This window comes from Peromyscus maniculatus, chromosome 12 (assembly GCF_049852395.1).
Source record: "Peromyscus maniculatus bairdii isolate BWxNUB_F1_BW_parent chromosome 12, HU_Pman_BW_mat_3.1, whole genome shotgun sequence".
NCBI lineage: Eukaryota > Metazoa > Chordata > Mammalia > Rodentia > Cricetidae > Peromyscus > Peromyscus maniculatus.
The window spans coordinates 58,020,898-58,040,210 of record NC_134863.1 but is presented as its reverse complement, the minus strand read 5'-3'; positions in this window follow the sequence as shown (position 1 = coordinate 58,040,210).

Here is a 19,313-nt window from a genome sequence, read left to right as displayed (position 1 = left end):
TTAGTGTGTCTTACATCTAATTAGAAAACTCCTGGACATAACCAAGATAGGTTTCCAATTTTGCACTTTCAGAGTTATCTTACCATGCTGATCATTGCTGTAGTTCATGGTTCATAGGAGTCACAACTGGGATAGGACTATTGATTACTTTCCTTCCTTGGCTGCTTACATAATACTTTCTGATACTTTGGAAAGTAGAGCACAGGAAAGAGGCTTTCAGATTAGGCCTAACTTGAATTATCTGAATCTCTATTCCTTGATATGAGGTGTCTTCAGCAATAGAGACTTACTTTCAACCTCTGAGAGGCCATCAAGGGCAAAACCAATAGCCTACACACTATTGAGAGACACTTAGGCTACAATGACCAAAAACTGGAGCAAATATTTCTTATGCAATATACTAGGTGTTTTGTTACTCTATGGCTCTTGTAGGGAGTATTGTCAGCACAAAATAATAAGCAATCTGCTTGACATTTAAGAAGATTCTGAAGACCAAAACATCTGTCCTTTCATATAATTAAAATATTTGCTCTATTGAGCCATAGCCTAGCCCCAACACATTTTAACAATTTTCATTAAGATTTGTTTCATCCATTACCGTTTTAGTATTTCTAATGACCAAATTTAGAAAGGTTAATTTTATCCAAAGTAAGGCTAAGATATTATTCTTCAGAAGAAAATTGTTTGTGGTACGTAATGGATAACTTAGATTGACATTGGATTATTAAAGATTGCTGACACTGAATTAAAATATATATCACAAGTATCTCTATCTTGAGAACGTACTTGTCAGTAAAATTTTTAATTCTCAAACTAAAGAAGACAAATTAGAAACTTCTAGAAAACTCTATCACATACAATTTTAAGAAATTAAGAATTAAAAACACAATACCCAGTTTTCAGTCATATTTCTTATAAGAGTTTAATCTGAAGAAAAAGTATTTTGAATACAGCCCATTTTCATGCCATCACATGCATACCAAAATGAAGATCAAACTTGCATGTTTTTAAAGGTTCATCTATTCAATTTAGTAAAACAATTTCAACTAGAAATATAAACAAGAAAAATCAAGAATAAAGAAATGAGTTGTATTTAATTATATTGGAGAGAACTATAGAATGGTAGCCAAGCAGTAGACCCATATCCAAATGTCAGAGTGGTTTTAAACTGAATTTTAAGTAGATGCACTGAGACAGTGCTCAGGAAATTTTTCTGACAGACAAACACACACACACACACACAAATATATTGAATTTGAATGTTTCATAAAATAAAATAGAAATTCGTTATTTTCTATTTGTAACAAAATACTAAGGACAAATTTGTTATTTATTGTGTTGTAAATGTTTTGTTTTCCATTAATATTTTGATTTCCAGTACTATAAAGAACTTATACTCGAGGAAAGGATAAACATTTTTATTCTAGAAAATAATTAAGAGAAAACAGTCTGAAAGAAAAGTAACATTTATTGCAAATGAATATGGAGTGCTAAGAGATAAAAATATGTCATTTGTACAACCTTTTGACTGCATGAATATAAAATTAGAAAAATAGAAATGATTACATTTAATTAACATTCTTTTATATAAGAACTGTATAAAACAGACCCATGCTGATGTATTAAATAAATCTCTTCTGGATATTTATTAGATTCTGAGATTGCCTTTAAACAACACTGAAAGTTTTTTAGAATAAAATCTGAGAGCAGAAATCTGCACTTTTATTAAAATGTTCTAGTTGTGGTAATATTCAAAGGACATATTCATTTCTTGTTGCTTACTTGTGTAATGAACTAACCAAGCTGATGGTTGTGGACAGCCTATTGTTGAATGTTATACAGAAGGGCAAGGGCGAGCTAGGACTGTCAGAGATGGTGAGAATCATTTACCTGGAACTACATCTCTAAAACTTCTTAAAATGTTATTTTTTATCTAAGGTTTCTGAGCTATCCAGCTTCTAGTTCCTGGCCATCCAGACAGTGCCATGTATGGGCTTCCTCTTATGGATTGGGCTTCAAGTTAGTCTAGCCGTTTGTAAGCCAATACCACAAGTTCTATGCCACCATTATCCTAGCACATCTTCCATGCAGGGCAAATTGTAGGTCCAAGATTTTGTGGTTCAGTTGATTTCTTGGTCCCACCACTGGAAACTTTGCCTGGTTACAGAAGATGACCTGTTTACTCTCTGTATCCTCCATTACTAGGAGTCCATGTGAAGATCACCCTTGTGAAATCCAGGAAGTTTCCAATGCAATAGGTTTCTACATCAACCCTTAAATGCCTCCCATTGCAAGTCATCTCTCCTCACACTCTGGCAAAATAATAAATACAGATAGATAGATGATTGATAGATAGATAGATAGATAGATAGATAGATAGATAGATAGATAGATGAAGTTAGAGAGATGATAGATAGATAGACAGATAGATAGATAAATAGATAGATAGATAAATAAATAAATAAATAATAAAAATTTTAAAAGGAAATGAAATTATTCTTAGAGATATTCAGCTATACTCACAATTGTGCCTAGCCCAATCAATATAAGAGATGCTTCCTCTAGCAAGTTATTGGAGCAGATGACGCCACCAACAGCCAAACATTAGGAGAAGCTAGGGAATCCTTCAGGACAGGAGGGAGGAATGATTATAGGAGCCAGAGGGGTTCCGTAAGAAAACCATAAGAAAACCAACAGAATCCTTGAAGCAGGGCTCATAGAGGCTCAGAGAGACCGAAGTGACAATCACTGAGCCTGCATGTGTCTGCACCAGGTCCTCTGCATATGTGTTATGGTTGTGTAGTTTGATGATCTCTTAAGGGTAGTGAAGGCTGGCTCTTTTGCCTGCCCTTAGGACCCTTTGCCTCCTACTGGGTTGCTTCTTCCAGCTTTCATAGGAGGGAAGGTGCCTAGTCATCTTGCTACTTGTTTTTCAGTGTTAGGCTGATATCCCTGAGAGGCCTGATCTTTTATGAAAAAAAAAAAAAAAAAACTGAGGAGGGGAGCGGAGAGGTGAGTAGGAGAACTAGGGGTGAAATGAGGGGAAACCGTAGGATGCATTGTATGAGCAAAGAATGAAAAAAAAATCTCATTCTTTAAACAAAGTGTTACTTTTTAAAGTGAATGTGACCATGACATTAAGGATTTTCTGTATTTCAAAAGAATGTTTTGATGACAATAATAGTTCAGATTTTAAATAATGTAACAATGTACATACGCTACCATTAAAACTCTTGAAGAACAGAGAAAGAAAACCTTGGGAGATGAATATGATGAAATCTATGTGATGTCCCCAAAAGAAAATGTCTTCATGAACCACATTGTTGTGGATATTGTTCTGTATAAATAAAGCATTGATTGGCCAGTGGCCAGGCAGGAAATATAGGCAGGACAAGGAGAGAGGAGAATTCTGGGAAGTAGAAGGCTGAGTTGGGGAGACACTGCCAGCAGCCACCATAACAAGCAACATGTAAAGATGCTGGTAAGCCACAAGCCATGTGGCAAGGTATAGATGTATAGAAATGGGTTAATTTAAGAGTAAGAGCTAGACAATGGTAGGCCTGAGCTAATGGCTGAGCAGTTTTAATAATATAAGAGTGTGTGTGTTTATTTTATAAGTGGGCTCCGGGACTGGCAGGACTTGGTGGGAGCTGGAGAAAAAAATCATTGTGTACAATGAATATATGTGTGTAGAAAAGAAAAAGTTTAAATAATAAGCTCTAGTTATGATTATTATTTTTCCCATGAATGTAACTTCAAATTGTCCAGATAATTTGAACTAAAAGACAATCGATTATATCAAAGCATGCCAATAAATAATAAGTAATGGCCACCAGTAGTGGAGATGATGGTAAAAAAAAAAATTGGTTAATATTGTTTATCAGATGTATTTATCTCAAATAGGAAAAGTTACTTGAGCTTTAGCATGGTGTAAAGGAAACTCTTTAAGCCTCTTAATTCATTCATACTCTTCACTAGACTGCTTGTGGTGTCTATTAGGATGGACAAACATTAATAGATGTGGAGACTCTTCAGCTGAAAGAAATTTGATTGCTCTGAGAATTTAAATTTCTACATACTCATGAGAAAAACAATAAATAGACTCACTAAAGTTATAGCTCTGTGACCTTAAAAAGAAATGTTTTCATCAAGAAAGATCAAAGGTAGTGACAATTGATGAGTAACAGGACAGTTAATTAATTAAAATTATGGAAATGAATTCTACTATTAGGAATTGTCACAGATTTGTAAAAAGAAAATGACATACATAAGGTCTTTGGGAGGATACAGTCCTTTGTCATTTTTTCTTTTCTTTTTTTTTTTTAAGAGGTTGGTCACAGGCGGAGAAGGTCAGAAGCTGTGTAGGCTGACCTCAAAGTCCACATGTAAAGAATGACCCTAAACTTTTGACCTGACCTGCCTGCGTCTACTGTGCTTGTATTTATGTAGTGCTCTGTATCAAACCCAGGGGGCATGTTAGAGAAAGCACTTTACATGAAGCCATATCCCAGTGCGCTCGTTCGTTCTCTCTCTCTCTCTCTCTCTCTCTCTCTCTCTCTCTCTCTCTCTCTCTCTCTCTCTTTCTCTCTCTCTCTCTCCCTCTCTCTCACTTTACATGAAGCTGTATCCCAGTGTGCTCTCTCTCTCTCTCTCTTTCTCTCTCTCTCTCTCTCTCTCTCTCTCTCTCTCTCTCTCTCTCTCTCTCTCTCTCTCTCTCCCTCTCCCTCTCTCATAAGATTTTCAAGGTCAAGTATTGCCAAGGTTTTCATTTTTCATCCTTCATAATGAGGGCTGTACTATAAGAACATTAAAAAGCTTATTATTATTTTCAGCATCAGAAGAGAACTATTTTGACAGCTAAGCACTTGTGTGCTGACTATCCTTTGAGAACTTGACATTGAATAAACAAATATTAGGCAGTATGGTACTCACCTACTCCTTACAAGCGATCTAGTGATAATGGTACGAATATTACATAACCTTAGGGAAATATTTTCTTTCTTTTTCTTAGGGAAATTAAATTCTTCCAAGCTAAAGTTTTCAGTTTTCAAGTCTGTGTTACTATGGCAATGTTATATCTTCCTACAGCTTCTAACAATTTTAGTTTAAAATTGACATGAGGTAATTTAAAGATGGATTTTTAAACTAATTGCATGAAAAAGATTGTTTTGAATTTCACACTCTTTTAAAGTTCATGTGAAGTGTATAAGGGGCAACTGGTTATTTTTAGTTTGCAAATGAATAGCTTTTATTATTTTAAAAGCATTTTATTCATTTTTATTTTTAATCTATTTAATGTAGGTTATCTAAGGTTACTAGATCATTTGAACATAAACAAATATACACAAAAGATTAACTTTTCTAATTATCTTTCTATATTATATTTCTCTTTAGAAATACAAGTTTTTCTTTGGAATTTTTATCCTTCTGTGAGAGGTAGTGTGCTTATTTGTACTTAACTTGTGAACATTTTTCTATGATCCTAACTTAATTTTTAATAATGCTAGAAATATTAGACCAATGAGAGATCAGGTTTGATACTTAATAGAGGTAAGTAAGCATTGGTTTGGAAAAATTTTTGATGTTTGTGAGCTATTTCAACAGTCAAAAAGCCATTTTACCACGTGTGATGAATATCCAAAAGATATTCTTTTGCAGTATCTCTAGTTTACATAGCGACATTTGACACTCATTTCTTTCATGTTAGTGACACTCACATGTTAGAGATTTTCAAAATATGCTATTGAGAAGGTAATACATTCACCACCAATTAATTCCACTCTAGTGTAAACATGTAAGTAGATTCAGGAATCAGGATATTTTAGCCAAAAATAACTAATAACTTACTGAATATTAATTTTTAAAGTATTTTATATAATAGGGGTGCTATGGGATGGTCTGTATGTCAAATTGCTCTGATTGGTCAATAAATAAATCACTGATTGGCCAGTGGCGAGGCAGGAAGTAGGTGGTGTGGTGGTATTGTGTTCCCCAAAATATTGTGTACCTTAATAAACTTATGTGGGGTCAGAGAACAGACAGCCACTAAATACAAAGGCTAGAAAATGGTGCCACTCACACCTTTAATCCTAGCATTCCAGAGATAGAAATCCCTCTGGATCTCTGTGAGTTCAAGGCCACATTGGAAACAGCCAAGCATGGTGACACGCCTTTAATCCCAGAAAGCCAGCCTTTAATCCCAGGGAGTGGTGGTAGAAAACAGAACGATATATAAGGCGTGAGGACCAGAAACTAGAGGCATTTGGCTGGTTAAGCATTCAGCTGGTTAAGCTTTCAGGCTTTGGAGCAACACAGTTCAGCTGAGATTCATTGGGATGAGGACACAGAAGTTTCCAGTCTGAGGAAACAGGACCAGCTAAGGAATTGGCAAGGTGAGATAGCTGTGGATTGTTCTATCTCTCTGATCTACCAGCATTGACCCCAATAACTGGCCTCGGGTTTGACTTTATTAATAAGAACTTTTAAGATTCCTGCTACAAGGTGGGACAAGGAGAGAGGAGAATTCTGGGAAGCAGAAGGCTGAGGCAGAGAGACACTGCAGCCACCACCAGGACAAGCAGCATGTAAAGATGCCGGTAAGCCACCAGACATGTGGCAAGGTATAGATTTATAGAAATGGATTAATTTAAGCTATAAGAACAGTTTAGCAAGAAGTTTGCCACGGCCATACAGTTTGTATGCAATGTAAGTCTCTGTGTTTACTTAGTTGGGTCTGAGTGGCTGTGGGACTGGCGGGTGACAAAGATTTGTCCTGACTGTGGGCAAGGCAGGAAAACTCTAGCTACATAGCAGAATAAAAGAGAGGAATATGTTATTAAGACAATACTTGTAATATTCTGTGTGTTTTTTCTTTTCTTCTCTGAATAGTCATGGAAAGATCTTTGCAGGTTTCATGAACTCACAAAATATTATATGTTTATAAAATTATTGGTTTTATTTATATAGAGATCATAATGTATGTATCTACATATATAAATCGAGATGATGCATTTTACAGAAGCACTCATCACAACATATATATATATGATAACATTTACCCCTGTTGTATGGCAATTGCTATGTAAATTCTCCATTAACAATGTGCTTCCTTGTCATTTTAATGATGTTATCCTAATATTGACTTAAAAAAACTAACATTTCTGGAAATATATTTTAAAACCATAACATCTTCTTTAAAGGATTTATTTTCACTTCACGTGTATGAGTGTCTGTCTACATGTACATATATGTACCATATGTGTGTCTGCTTCCCAGGAAGCAAGAATAGGGTCTCAGATTATAAGAAATTGGAATTAAGCATGGTTGTGAGTCACTGTGTGGTTTCTGGGATCTGAATCCATGCCTTGTACAAGAGTAGTAAATGTTCTTAAGCATTGAGACATCTCCGTGCTTGTAAAACCTTAGACTTTTTATTTTCTATTCTTTCGTTTGTTTGTTTGTTTGTTTGCTTGTTTGTTTTTTGAGACAAGGTTTCTCTGTGTAGCTTTGTGCCTTTCCTGGAACTCACTATGTAGTCCAGGCTGGCCTCAAACTCACAGAGATCTGTTTGCCTCTGCCTCCCAAGTGCTGGGATTAAAGGCATGGGCCACCACTGCCCGACTTAATTTCTATTCTATGTATTGTAGCACTGACTTCAAAGAACACAAAGTTTTAATCTAGAAATATAAAAGCCATGTATGTTACCATATCCTTTGAATAGTAACTCTACACTTTTAAAATGTGCTTATGTTTTGTTTAAAATATTCTGTAGTTGGATTGGTCATACTCTAAAGATCCCTAGTTCTACAGTTCCAGTTTCTCCTATAATTATTTTGCCTTGTGCTGTTACGTAGCATTAAAATGTGACCAGTGATGACATCTCATAGAATACAAGTATCTCAGCTATACGTATGAATTTGAATTCTAATGCATATTAACCCACATACATTTTGAGGTACCAGCCATGTGTAAAGCTTTAAGATTATTCTCTCCTTCAGCACAAGAATTTCTATAATTCTTTCTCTTAATGCTTGTTTTATAATTTATATAAAATAAATTTTGCAAATATGGCATATACTTCCCTACTATGTATGCAAACCACATATGAATAATTAATTTGGATAATGCCATATACCATCATCAACAAAAATTAAAATAAATAGTACTTTGAAAATCTCCTGGTTTGTGAAATGGATTTAAAAAGTCATGTGGCAATATATATTGATATATATTGAGATAGATAGATGATAGAAAGATAGATATATGACAGATATACCCAAATTCATGAGAAGTGTACAATATTTAAGAGGTAAGAAATGGAAACAACCTAAATTTCCTTCAACTAACAAATAGATAATGAAAATCTGCTGCATGAACTCTACAAAATATTAATCACCTATAAAGAATATGGAAATCTTGAAATTTGCAGGTAAGTGAATAGATCTACTAAAGACCATATAAATTCAAAACTCATACCTAGAAAGATAAACATTGCACGTTCTCTCTAATGTGTGGCTCATAGCTCAAAATCATCACATGTGAGTACATAGTCTCAAGTAACTGTGGATACTAGGAAAATAAAAAGGGAACGTTGCTAAGTTGGGGGCATGTACCAACAGACAGGGCAACAGCAAGGTACAGGTGACATGATAGTGAGAAATGAGAAAATAGGGGTTTCTAATTAGGGGTAGAGCAGAGATAAATACAGAAGAGTAATAGAGGTGGGTAAAAGAACAGTGAGAATGTCTGAAAGGTCTCGAGAAATTATACTGACTCCCTAAAATACCTATAATATACCTTCATTGTTTTATAAGTCAATATATAGTTTAAATGAAATTTTCTCACCTGATTTGACAATGCTTCTTCAAGGATACAAAAGACCATCTTTAAAAAAAAAAATCCCCAAATATCCGGCATAAGAAGCTCATTTTGAATTCTTTTGTCAGGCCCAAATGTGCAGATCATTGCAGGGTATCACTACTGACTTTGGTTGACTCTACAAGTGGAAGTCTATTGCTGAAGACACCGTGAACTTTTTACACAGGCCACAAAGGACCCCTGAGCTATAACTGGCTTGAAAGATTCCTCCATGTAGACTAGCTTTTGTCATACTAGAACTTTCCATTTGAGCAAATTGTATGTATTTATTTATTAAGGAGAGAAGCAACCATAAGTCCTACTCAGGTGTGATGCCTATGACCACATCTATGACCAGCCTTACATAGTAACTCTAAATGTGCAATTGTGGTGCATATAATTTGGTAGTATCCAAGAGCTCCTAATTATTTTTAAGTTCTAGTCATTGAGAAAGAAAGTATGCCTGGTACTGGAAACCTAGTCACCCAGTGGTAGTGAAGTAATAGATCTTGAAATGGAATCTGCAACAGTTATATTATTATTACTAAACTATCCTAAGCCCTAACTACATCCTAAATACCCTTATACCCACAGGTGAGTGTTGTCCTCACCATGATCAAGGAAATATCTCAGCAGACAAAGTCTGTTCCAAAAAACACAAGCACACAAAAATGCAGATTTATGGAGCTGGTCTCAAGAGATAAATTGAGATAGCAACCTTTACAACTAAGCCTCAGAGGACTTTTCCCAAAAGAGGATTAGAAATATTGCAAGAGCTAGAGGAAAAGGAGTTGGCAGTGAGATTGTGTTCATTAACCCTGTGAAAAGCCTGAATTCTTTAGGGATCTCCACAGGACCTCTACAGCCAAAAACTCAATGGAATATAATCCAGTATCACCAGTGGAAAACTTGCCTTGCTACAAAAATGATCAGTAAAACTCCAAATCATCCACTACTTAGAATCCTCACTAGGATCATCCTTACAGGTTCCAGAAAGTTTCCAGAGCATTAAGTCTTCACACTGGCTCCCTCAATGCTCCCCAATTCCAGCTTGCCCTTAATCTAAATATTGCTCTTATACCACCTGGTACTCTCTCCCTCTATGCCTCTACTCCCCACCTAATCCCACCCACTCCCATCCCACCCACCCACCACAGTACACCAGCAGAATCTATTCTATTTCCCCATTCCAGTGATATTCAAGCCTTTCCCCTATAGCCCTCCTTTTTACCTAATCTCTCCGAGTCTGTGGATTGTAGATTGATTTTCGTACACTTAACAACCTATATCCACGTATAAGTAAGTGCATACCATATTAGTTTGTCTGTTCTGGGTTACCATACAAATTTCATGATGTCTTTGTTTTAAAATCCCAGAAGTTATACTCTTATATACATGCACCACATTTTCTTTATCTATTCTTTAATTGAGGGACATCTGTGAAAACTGACAACTGGGTTGCATTGCCAAGGACAACTTTCATACAGCCTGTTGAACATAGAGAGTTCAAGCTGGTGTGGGCCTGGAATCCTCACCTCTATGTGCTAAGTCCCTTTGGAATGAGAAACTACTCCTCAGAGCACAAAAAGGGAAACTCAGATACCAGCCACCTACATTCTGTTGTGCCCGCAAGATGTGGTGAGCCAATGGTGGCACAGAATTTGTGGAAGTGGCCAACAGGAACTTGGTTTAACTTGAGACTAATGCCATGGGAGATATGCACTAAACTCCGTGGATGGCCAAACACTGGACACGGAATAGCTCAGAGACCTAGGGCAGAACCAAACACGACTCAAAGAAAAAATAAAAATAAATAAAAATCAGTGAAATGATTCCTAGTTATATTCTGCTGTACTCATAAATTGGTGCCTTGTCCCATAATTTTCAAAAAGGCTACCTCCAGTAGCAGAATGAAGCAGGTGCAGAGACCCCACAGCCAGACACTATGTAGACCATCTAAATTGGAGATCTCCATCTGATCCCTCACCTCAGAGATGGAAAACTCTGTGGAAGATGGGGAGGAACAACGGTATGAGTCAGAGGGGATGGAAGGCACCAGGAGAACATGGCCCACTGAATCAACTAAGAAGAGCTCACCTGGCCTGACAGAAGCAGAAATGGCGATCACAGATCCTGCATGGGTCTGTGCCAGATATTCTGCATATTTGTTATTATCTGTCAACTTGGTGTTTGTTTGAGACTCTGAAAAGTGAGAGTGGTGTATCTCTGACTTTTTTGTTGGCTCTTGAGAATCTTCTCCTCCTGTTGGGTTGCCTTGTCTAGCCCAGTTTGAGGGTTTTCACCTTGATTTATTATATCATGTTTGGTTGTGTTTGGTTGTTGTCTTTTGGAGGCCAAACAGAGGGGGAGTGAATCTGGGCTAGAGGGGAGGAGGTTGAGAGTAGCTAGGAGGAGTAGGGGGGAGGACTGTGATTGAGATGTATTTTATGAGAAAAGAATCCATTCTCAATTAAAAAAGAAAAAGATGTCAAAAGCTACAACCATAAAGTCTCTCTCGCTCTTTTTTTTTTTTTTTACTGAATAAAAGTGACCTGATCAAGAACAATAAAAGTCATTGCTAAAGTGAACAGAAAAGAACATAGGAATTTTCAACAATACACAATGCACTGCAAATAACTCAGGAATGCTGAGAGTTGGAAAATAGATTTCTGCAGAGAAGAGAACACCATAGATTGGATAGAAAGATGGTAGACAGATAGATATATGTGTATATAAACAATTAATGAAAAAGGAGGTCATTAATTGGGATAAATTAGCAAGTATATATATATATATATATATATATATATATATATATATATATATATATATATTGTTTGGAAAGAGTAAAGCAAATGAGGAAATGGTGTACTTAAAATAACAAAACCAAAATATTTTTTAAATAATTAAACAAATATTATTTTGAAGTGTGTAGAATAGTACAATATCAGCATGTAATTTGGTGAACAAATTTCAAGGATCTCTAAAAGAATATAAATATTTGTTTCTCACAGAATTTTTTTAAAAAATGAACCTTTAATGTCAAGCAACATGCCCAATCCCAACATGATAAGAAATTTTGAGAACCACATATCTTGTGTCAGGTATCTTGGTCTTGTTACTCTTACTATGTCTACTGAGGGGACTAGATGCTTATCCATTGCTCTGAATGAAAATGTTGTGACAGTTTTCATGTCTCTTTGAGGAGTGTTTTGAAACTAGATTTTATGAACTGTAACACATATCATGGCAATAACACGCAGTGGTAGAATGAACATTACAACCTTGAGAAATGGGATCTTTGAAAAGTATTTTCATTTCAATTTTTCACTTGCATTTTGAATACTCAGAATTATTTACCACAATAAGATAATCAGTAACATTAATTTTATTTTAACTAAGTGCTATAGTGACCAGTTTATGTACAACTTAACTCATTCATATTTAGACTTAGAACATCCAGGCTTATACAAACAGGTCAATTACAAATTAGCCACTTTAAAATCCAATCATAGAGTTTTCAGAATAGTACATTCATGTCTTTTTAACTTTATTCACGAATCAAATATTCAACAAAAATTTAGTGGCCAGGAACTTGATGAATTATACTGAATAAAAAGTTAGTCAAAAACCTGTGACTAGGAAAGATGTTCATCATTTTCTGTTTCAATATTGGTTAAATACCTAATATGCATATACAATTTCATATTTAATACCTAATGGAGCTCTCAGCAATCCTGGACTTTCTAAAATTGCTATAATCACTTAATAAAGGAGTAAATTAAAGACCAGAAATTCTAAAGGACTTGCCAAATAGCATTCAGCTAGTAAGTAGCAGACTTGGGATTGGAGCCTGAGCTCATCAGCTGCCAGAACCAACAAGTAATTCCACTCTTTGCCAAGGACATGAGAATCAGAAGCCAAGTAAGAATTGACCTTTCACAAAATAAAATGACCAAAGATTCAAACAAGATAAAATATCTTCTTGTTATCATCATATTATCTTCCTTCTCCTCCAAAATAAATTGAGGGAATTTCATGACTGAAGGGAAGATGGATATTTTTGGCTCATAATTTAATACTATAGTCCTTTATTGAGGAGAACATAGGTAAGCTCATGGCAGCAGGCTGGGACTCTTCACATTGCCACAGTTCAGAAAATGGAGATGAGGAATGAAGGTACTCGTCTGGTGTTTCTCATGTTCATTTTATATTCACCCTAAGAACAACGTTCATTGGATGATATTGCTTTATAAATGTTATTCTATTCATTCAGGGAGTTATTCCTTGATGATGCATTCTGGAGTAATATTCACATATACTTTCATGTGTATGTTCAAGGAGATTGTAAACCCAGGAAATTTGACAGTGATGATTTATCACATAGTGGTTTATGTCAGCATCATGAAAAGCATCTGCCCTGCTTACTCAGTCACTTTTATTCGTTTTGGTTTTTTTTGCTAATATCCTCAGTAATTTGATATCATGCCATGATCAAGATATTGCTGTTTGTAGAAGGCAAGAGGAAGAAAAAGCATCTACAGGGCTGTGATGTTTTGATAGAGTTCTATTTCTGAAGCTAGGCTTCATAATCATGCCTGTTCTAAGCCTTCACAATACTTAAAGTGAAATTTAAAACTTCCTTACCAGGCAAGTTCTGCCTCATCTTTCCTAAGTTGTCTGTCCATATATATTAGTAACTAATATAATTTAAAAAATGAACCTTAAGTATTAGTTTTATTACAAATATTTAATGAAAGTATATTAAAATATGTATAAAGAAAGCTATATTTTACTATTACATAAAAGGATAGCTATTTCTATGATCAGTATCTTTTGTGTTTTTGATGGAATAAATCATGGTATACAAAGCTCAGAAATGGATTGTATTTCATGGTTTCTATATTTTATATAAAAATACAGAACTTTAAGTTTTAGGATATTTGATATTAGTTGACTTCTTAACAGCAGTACTTGAAATGATTACTTAAAAAATAACTTCAACAAATTATAATTATGTGTTAATATTATTAATTTAACATGAGTAATTAAGTGTGTTACATTATTTATCAACCATCAGTATGTCCTCAGATTTTCTAACACATAAGGATCCAGAGTTCATAAAGAAAATTAAAGACACTTACCACATGGTCCAAAATATCTGCCACACACACACACTTGTCATAAAATACAAAAACTTACATGTAGTTTACTCTTTATACATTAGCTAGGCTTTGAGATATTTAGATAAGTGTTCTGTAGAATTAATAGAAGGATGCAGCAGATACTGATAACATTTCAAATTTTATCCTTTCTTTCCTCCGAGAGTTTCCCGAGTGCCTAAGGTATCAAGAACAAATTGCAGTTCTTTCTCCTTTGCTCTTAAAGAATTTTATGATGAGAGATCAGTCTCAACAAAGTGGCAAAGGCGACTTTGAAGGGGAAAAATGTACAAAATACCCTGCCTAAGGAGTGCAGAAGTTATGCTTTCTATATTCTCATGTTGTGGAGATAACATGCTAAAATATATGTATAGCAATCTAAATGTCCCTTCAAATGTCGTTGTATTCTTATTATTAAAGCATTCTGTCTGAAAAGAGATAGAGTTATACTTCACATCATCTGGTTACACACACACACACATACACACAGTGACATACATATGATAGTGAGTGATTAAAAATTATGAATTAAAATTTTAGTACTGCCAACAATCATGAAAAGCTTCCATGCTGAGGAATATTAGATTTTGACAGGCATCAATTTCAATTGCTGAGGTTTGGTCCTGTAATCTATACATCACTAGTATATATCATAATTATGTATTTCATTTTAAACATAGGAAACTTGAAGCTGCAGGAGACTGGAACCTTTGCCCGTCTTGCAGCTCAGTAAGTAAAGAGCCTGGCATGAAACTTGAGCTAGACATCCAGTTTCAATACTTGTTCCTCCAAAACCGAAGTTCAGTCTTCTTCCTCAGCCCAAAGACATATTAGATACACACCTTGCAAAGATTAAGAGCATCAAATTCATATTTTGCCAAAACAACTTGGCTTTAGAGTGGGAATATAAATATTAAGTAAATGTTTTTTTTTTTCTGTTTTGTAAAGAGAATTTAATGTTGTGTGAGGCATTTCCCCACCACCCTCAGAGTTCCCCAGAGTTTTCTTGAGTGCGAGCAGCAGGAAATATTAGATAGAAGGATTTATAGCAGAGAATCTTGCAGAGGTAAACAGATAGAAAATAAAGGATAGCCTCGAGAGGGCCTAGAACCTATTCCAATGGGCCCTGACTGTCTCTGCCCCCAGGGTTTTTATAGAGACGCCAAGGGGTGGAGCAAAAGACCTCCTCCCCCAGTACAGCCAATTGCAGACCATCTCAGACACCTGCACTCAGGCCAGTGGTCCTAATCATCCTCTATGTGGACCTGCCGGGTAAAGCCACTAGGAACCCGAGAACGGGCTCCCACAATGTTGTTTGTTTTTTTTTAATGCTTCTTTTCTTTTATGAGGTTATAAGTCCATCATACCACCTTCTCTTTCCTTCCTTTATATCTTGCCTTATAGAACTTCCTATTCTCTAAAGTAATATCCTCTTTTTCATTAATTGTCATTACATGTATATGAATATGTATATGCACACATATACATATGTATTTATATTTAGGTATATGTATATCTGGTATTGGATAACCATTTGGTGTGTTCTTTCCTGAGAAAGAATATTTCTACCCCTCTCAGCATTTCTTCGTGTACAGCTGACGCCTTCTGACCTTTCTCTCATCTACTTTATCATGTCTATTGTTGTTATCTTTGACCCATGTTTACACAGTCATGTGGATGAGACTTTGTGCTTTTAGCTCCTGATATTAGGAGGAGATACAATCTCACAGCAGACTCTCTGATCCTCTGGTACTTACAAACTTCCTCTTCCCTCTTCCAGAATGTGCCCTAAGCATTAGGTATTAGTTTTTGTTGTTGTTGTTGTTTTTAGATATATCCACAGGGGCTAGGCTTCATACTCAGTATTTTGATGGGTTGTCATTTTCTGTAATTGTCTCTACTGTTCACAAAAGACATTTCTTTGATGAGAGATGAGGACTGCACTTATCTCTGGGTATAATGGCTAATACTTAGAACGTGGTTAGTGATTATCCTGGCCCTACTTCAAGACCCATCAGTTCCCTCACATTGAGAAAATTTTTGCTTCTTTATGATGATCACCAAGGTTGTTGTTATCTACACAAGGATTCAACAGTTTTCTGATCGCTAACTTCCTTCTCTCTCTCTCTCTCTCTCTCTCTCTCTCTCTCTCTCTGTATATATATATATATATATATATGTGTGTGTGTGTGTGTATGTGTATGTGTGTGTGTGTGTGTGTGTGTATGCCTGTGTGTATGTGTATACAAATATAGGTAGGTTGATGGTAGATAAATTGATAGAGTTAGATAGATAGATAGATAGATAGATAGATAGATAGATAGATAGGTAGATAAATGGTAGAATGATAGAGTGATATATGTGTGTGTGTGTGTGTGTGTGTGTGTGTGTGTGTGTGTGTATGCCTGTGTGTATGTGTATACAAATATAGGTAGGTTGATGGTAGATAAATTGATAGAGTTAGATAGATAGATAGATAGATAGATAGATAGATAGGTAGATAAATGGTAGAATGATAGAGTGATATATATGTGTGTGTGTGTGTGTGTGTGTGTGTGTGTGTGTGTGTGTGTAGATAGAAAATAGGAAAAAAATTTTATAGTAAAAATATGTCAATCAATGTAGGATGCTCTTAAATAATAGATCTGTACATAAAGGCAATATGGTGAATGTACCCAAAGATGTCCTAAAGAACAAAGAATCCCTGTTACATGTCATAGTGATTCCTCCAGACACTATTAAGTAAAAGAAGTCATTCACCAAAGAACAAATAGATTATTTTACTCATTTGATATATCTATTTAGATACAGTAAGGAGAAAACACAAAGCATCCATAACTGCCAAAGACCAAAGGACATATTAGAAAGTATGTTTAATGGGTATTATGTAATCATAAATTGTTTTATCTAACTACTCTGGGTCTGTGGATATAATGAGATTATCGTATAGTAAATAGCTAATAACTACTAATAAGTGAGTTCATACAATTATTTCTGGGCCTGTGTTGCCTCACTCAGATGATTTTTCTTCCAGTTCTTCCATTTGCCTGCACATTTCATGTTATCACTTTTTCTAACATCTGAGAATAATCTGTTGTGTAAATAGACCACATTTTCTTTATCCCGTCTTCAGGTGAAAGACATCTAGGTGGTTTCTATTTTCTAGATACTGTGAATGAAGCCTCTATGAGCTTAGATGACTAAATACCCTTGTGGTAGAATGGAGCATCTTTTGGGTATATACCCAAGAGTGGCATAGCTGGGTCTTATGGTAGATTGATTCCCAATGAGGAACTGCCGTACTGATTTCCATAGCGGCTGTACCAGTTTGTGCTCTCAGCAGTTACTGAAGGCTGATCTCCTTGCTCCCCATCCTAGCCAGCATGAGGTGTTGTCACTTGTGTTATGGACCTTATCCATTTGAATAGAATTTAGTTATGAGTGAAATAATTATGTGTATACATATTTCTCATATTTCTGTAATAAAGTAAGTGATAATGGGTCAACTGCTATTGTAAAACTGAAAGTAACTCAAAGAGGATATTTTTCATATATATTTAACACTTAACATGCTTTGCAAATATTTTCTTACATTGATGTTTGTGCAAGCAATCTTTCTTTTAAATTTTACTTATTTTTTGCCTCTCCTTTAAAAAAAATTACTCCAAATGTATTTCCACATGAGCTGTTTATCATCAAGTATGTGACATGTGTTATTATTGCTGTGACAAGATTTCTGACCAAAGTAACATAAGGAAGGAAAGATTTTTGTTCACATCTAGAGGGCACAGTCCTTCATAGCAGGGAAGGCCTGTTATACTTCTCACATTGTATCTGGTATCAGGAAGTAGAGGGAAAAAATAAACTCTATGGCTTACCTTCTTTAGTTCCTTTTTTTTCAGCTCAGGTGCCCATTCAATGAAATGGTGCCACTCACATTTATCATGGCCTTGCCATATCAGTTTACAATTTAGGAAGTTTCCAACAGTTATTCATAGTGGTTTGTTTTCATAAAGATTCTACATCAATTCAACTTGAAAATTAAGATTAACTATTGTAAGACACCCTTGCTTTAGGTTATTTTAATCTATTTATTTATTTATTTGTTTGTTTGTTTATTGATTTATTTATTTATTTTGGTTTTTTGAGACAGGGTTTTTCTGTGTAGCTTTGCACCTTTCCTGGATCTCACTCTGTAGACCAGGCTGGCCTCGGACTCACAAAGATCCACCTGCCTCTGCCTCCAGAGTGCTGGGATTAAAGGCATGTGCCAACACTGCCCACTGAGTTTATTTTTATAACATATAAATTTTCTAAAAATCTGTTTTACTAGAGAGTAAAACTGAATAAAAGCAACTAGTAAGGATGAATGCCTATCTGTCCTACTACATGTTCAACAATTTTAAATATATTTTATATATGCAAGTTATAGGTATAGAAACTATATAATAAACTAATATATCATATACCATAGATGTACTTTTGTGAAGATGTTATTAAAATGTATGAAAACTCTGTGTCTTAACAAAAGAACTATTGTGTTGTGTTTCTGGAGACTGGATATTTGAACTGTCAAGAAAGCTGTGTTGAGTGGTAAACATTAAAATTCTTTAGTCCGTATATTCACCTCTATAGACACATACAAGTCTCTTTAGTATATGCTTTCATATTTCCCTTCAATATTTAGATTCAAATGCTCAGCTATTATATACAGAATGACCATCACCCTCAGGATATGACTTTAAATTTAAACATGGCATTTCAAAATGAAGTTGTATTCTGAGATAGTTGGTGTGAATTCAATATATCTATTTTAATGGAATTCAATTCAACTGATGGCAGTCATTAACAACACAGATTTAGATTGGAGTTCGTGGGCTTTCCATAGTAAAATAATTCTTTAAAGTGTCCAGAGAATATTGAAATGTTTCTAGTGAAGAAGTCATATTAATGCCATTGCAAATGAGCATATATGGATAATAGGAAAATACATTCTATATTACTAGAAGCATCCAGGGCTAACATGTCAATACATACTTTTAGCCACAGAGTTTCTGACTTAGAAGGTATATGTAATGCCTAAGAAATAAATTTTTTGAAAGACCCTAGACCATAGTACTGATTTTTGGCATCGTAATCTGACTCCTGTTCTAGGTAATGAGAGGTATAGAAGATTTGTTTAATATTTAGATATGTTGTGCATTTAAGACAATGAAAAAAAGAAGAAAAATTATGTGCTAACTAATTTATGATGAGTTGAAAATGAATATATAATGGAGATACGGGAAAGCAGAT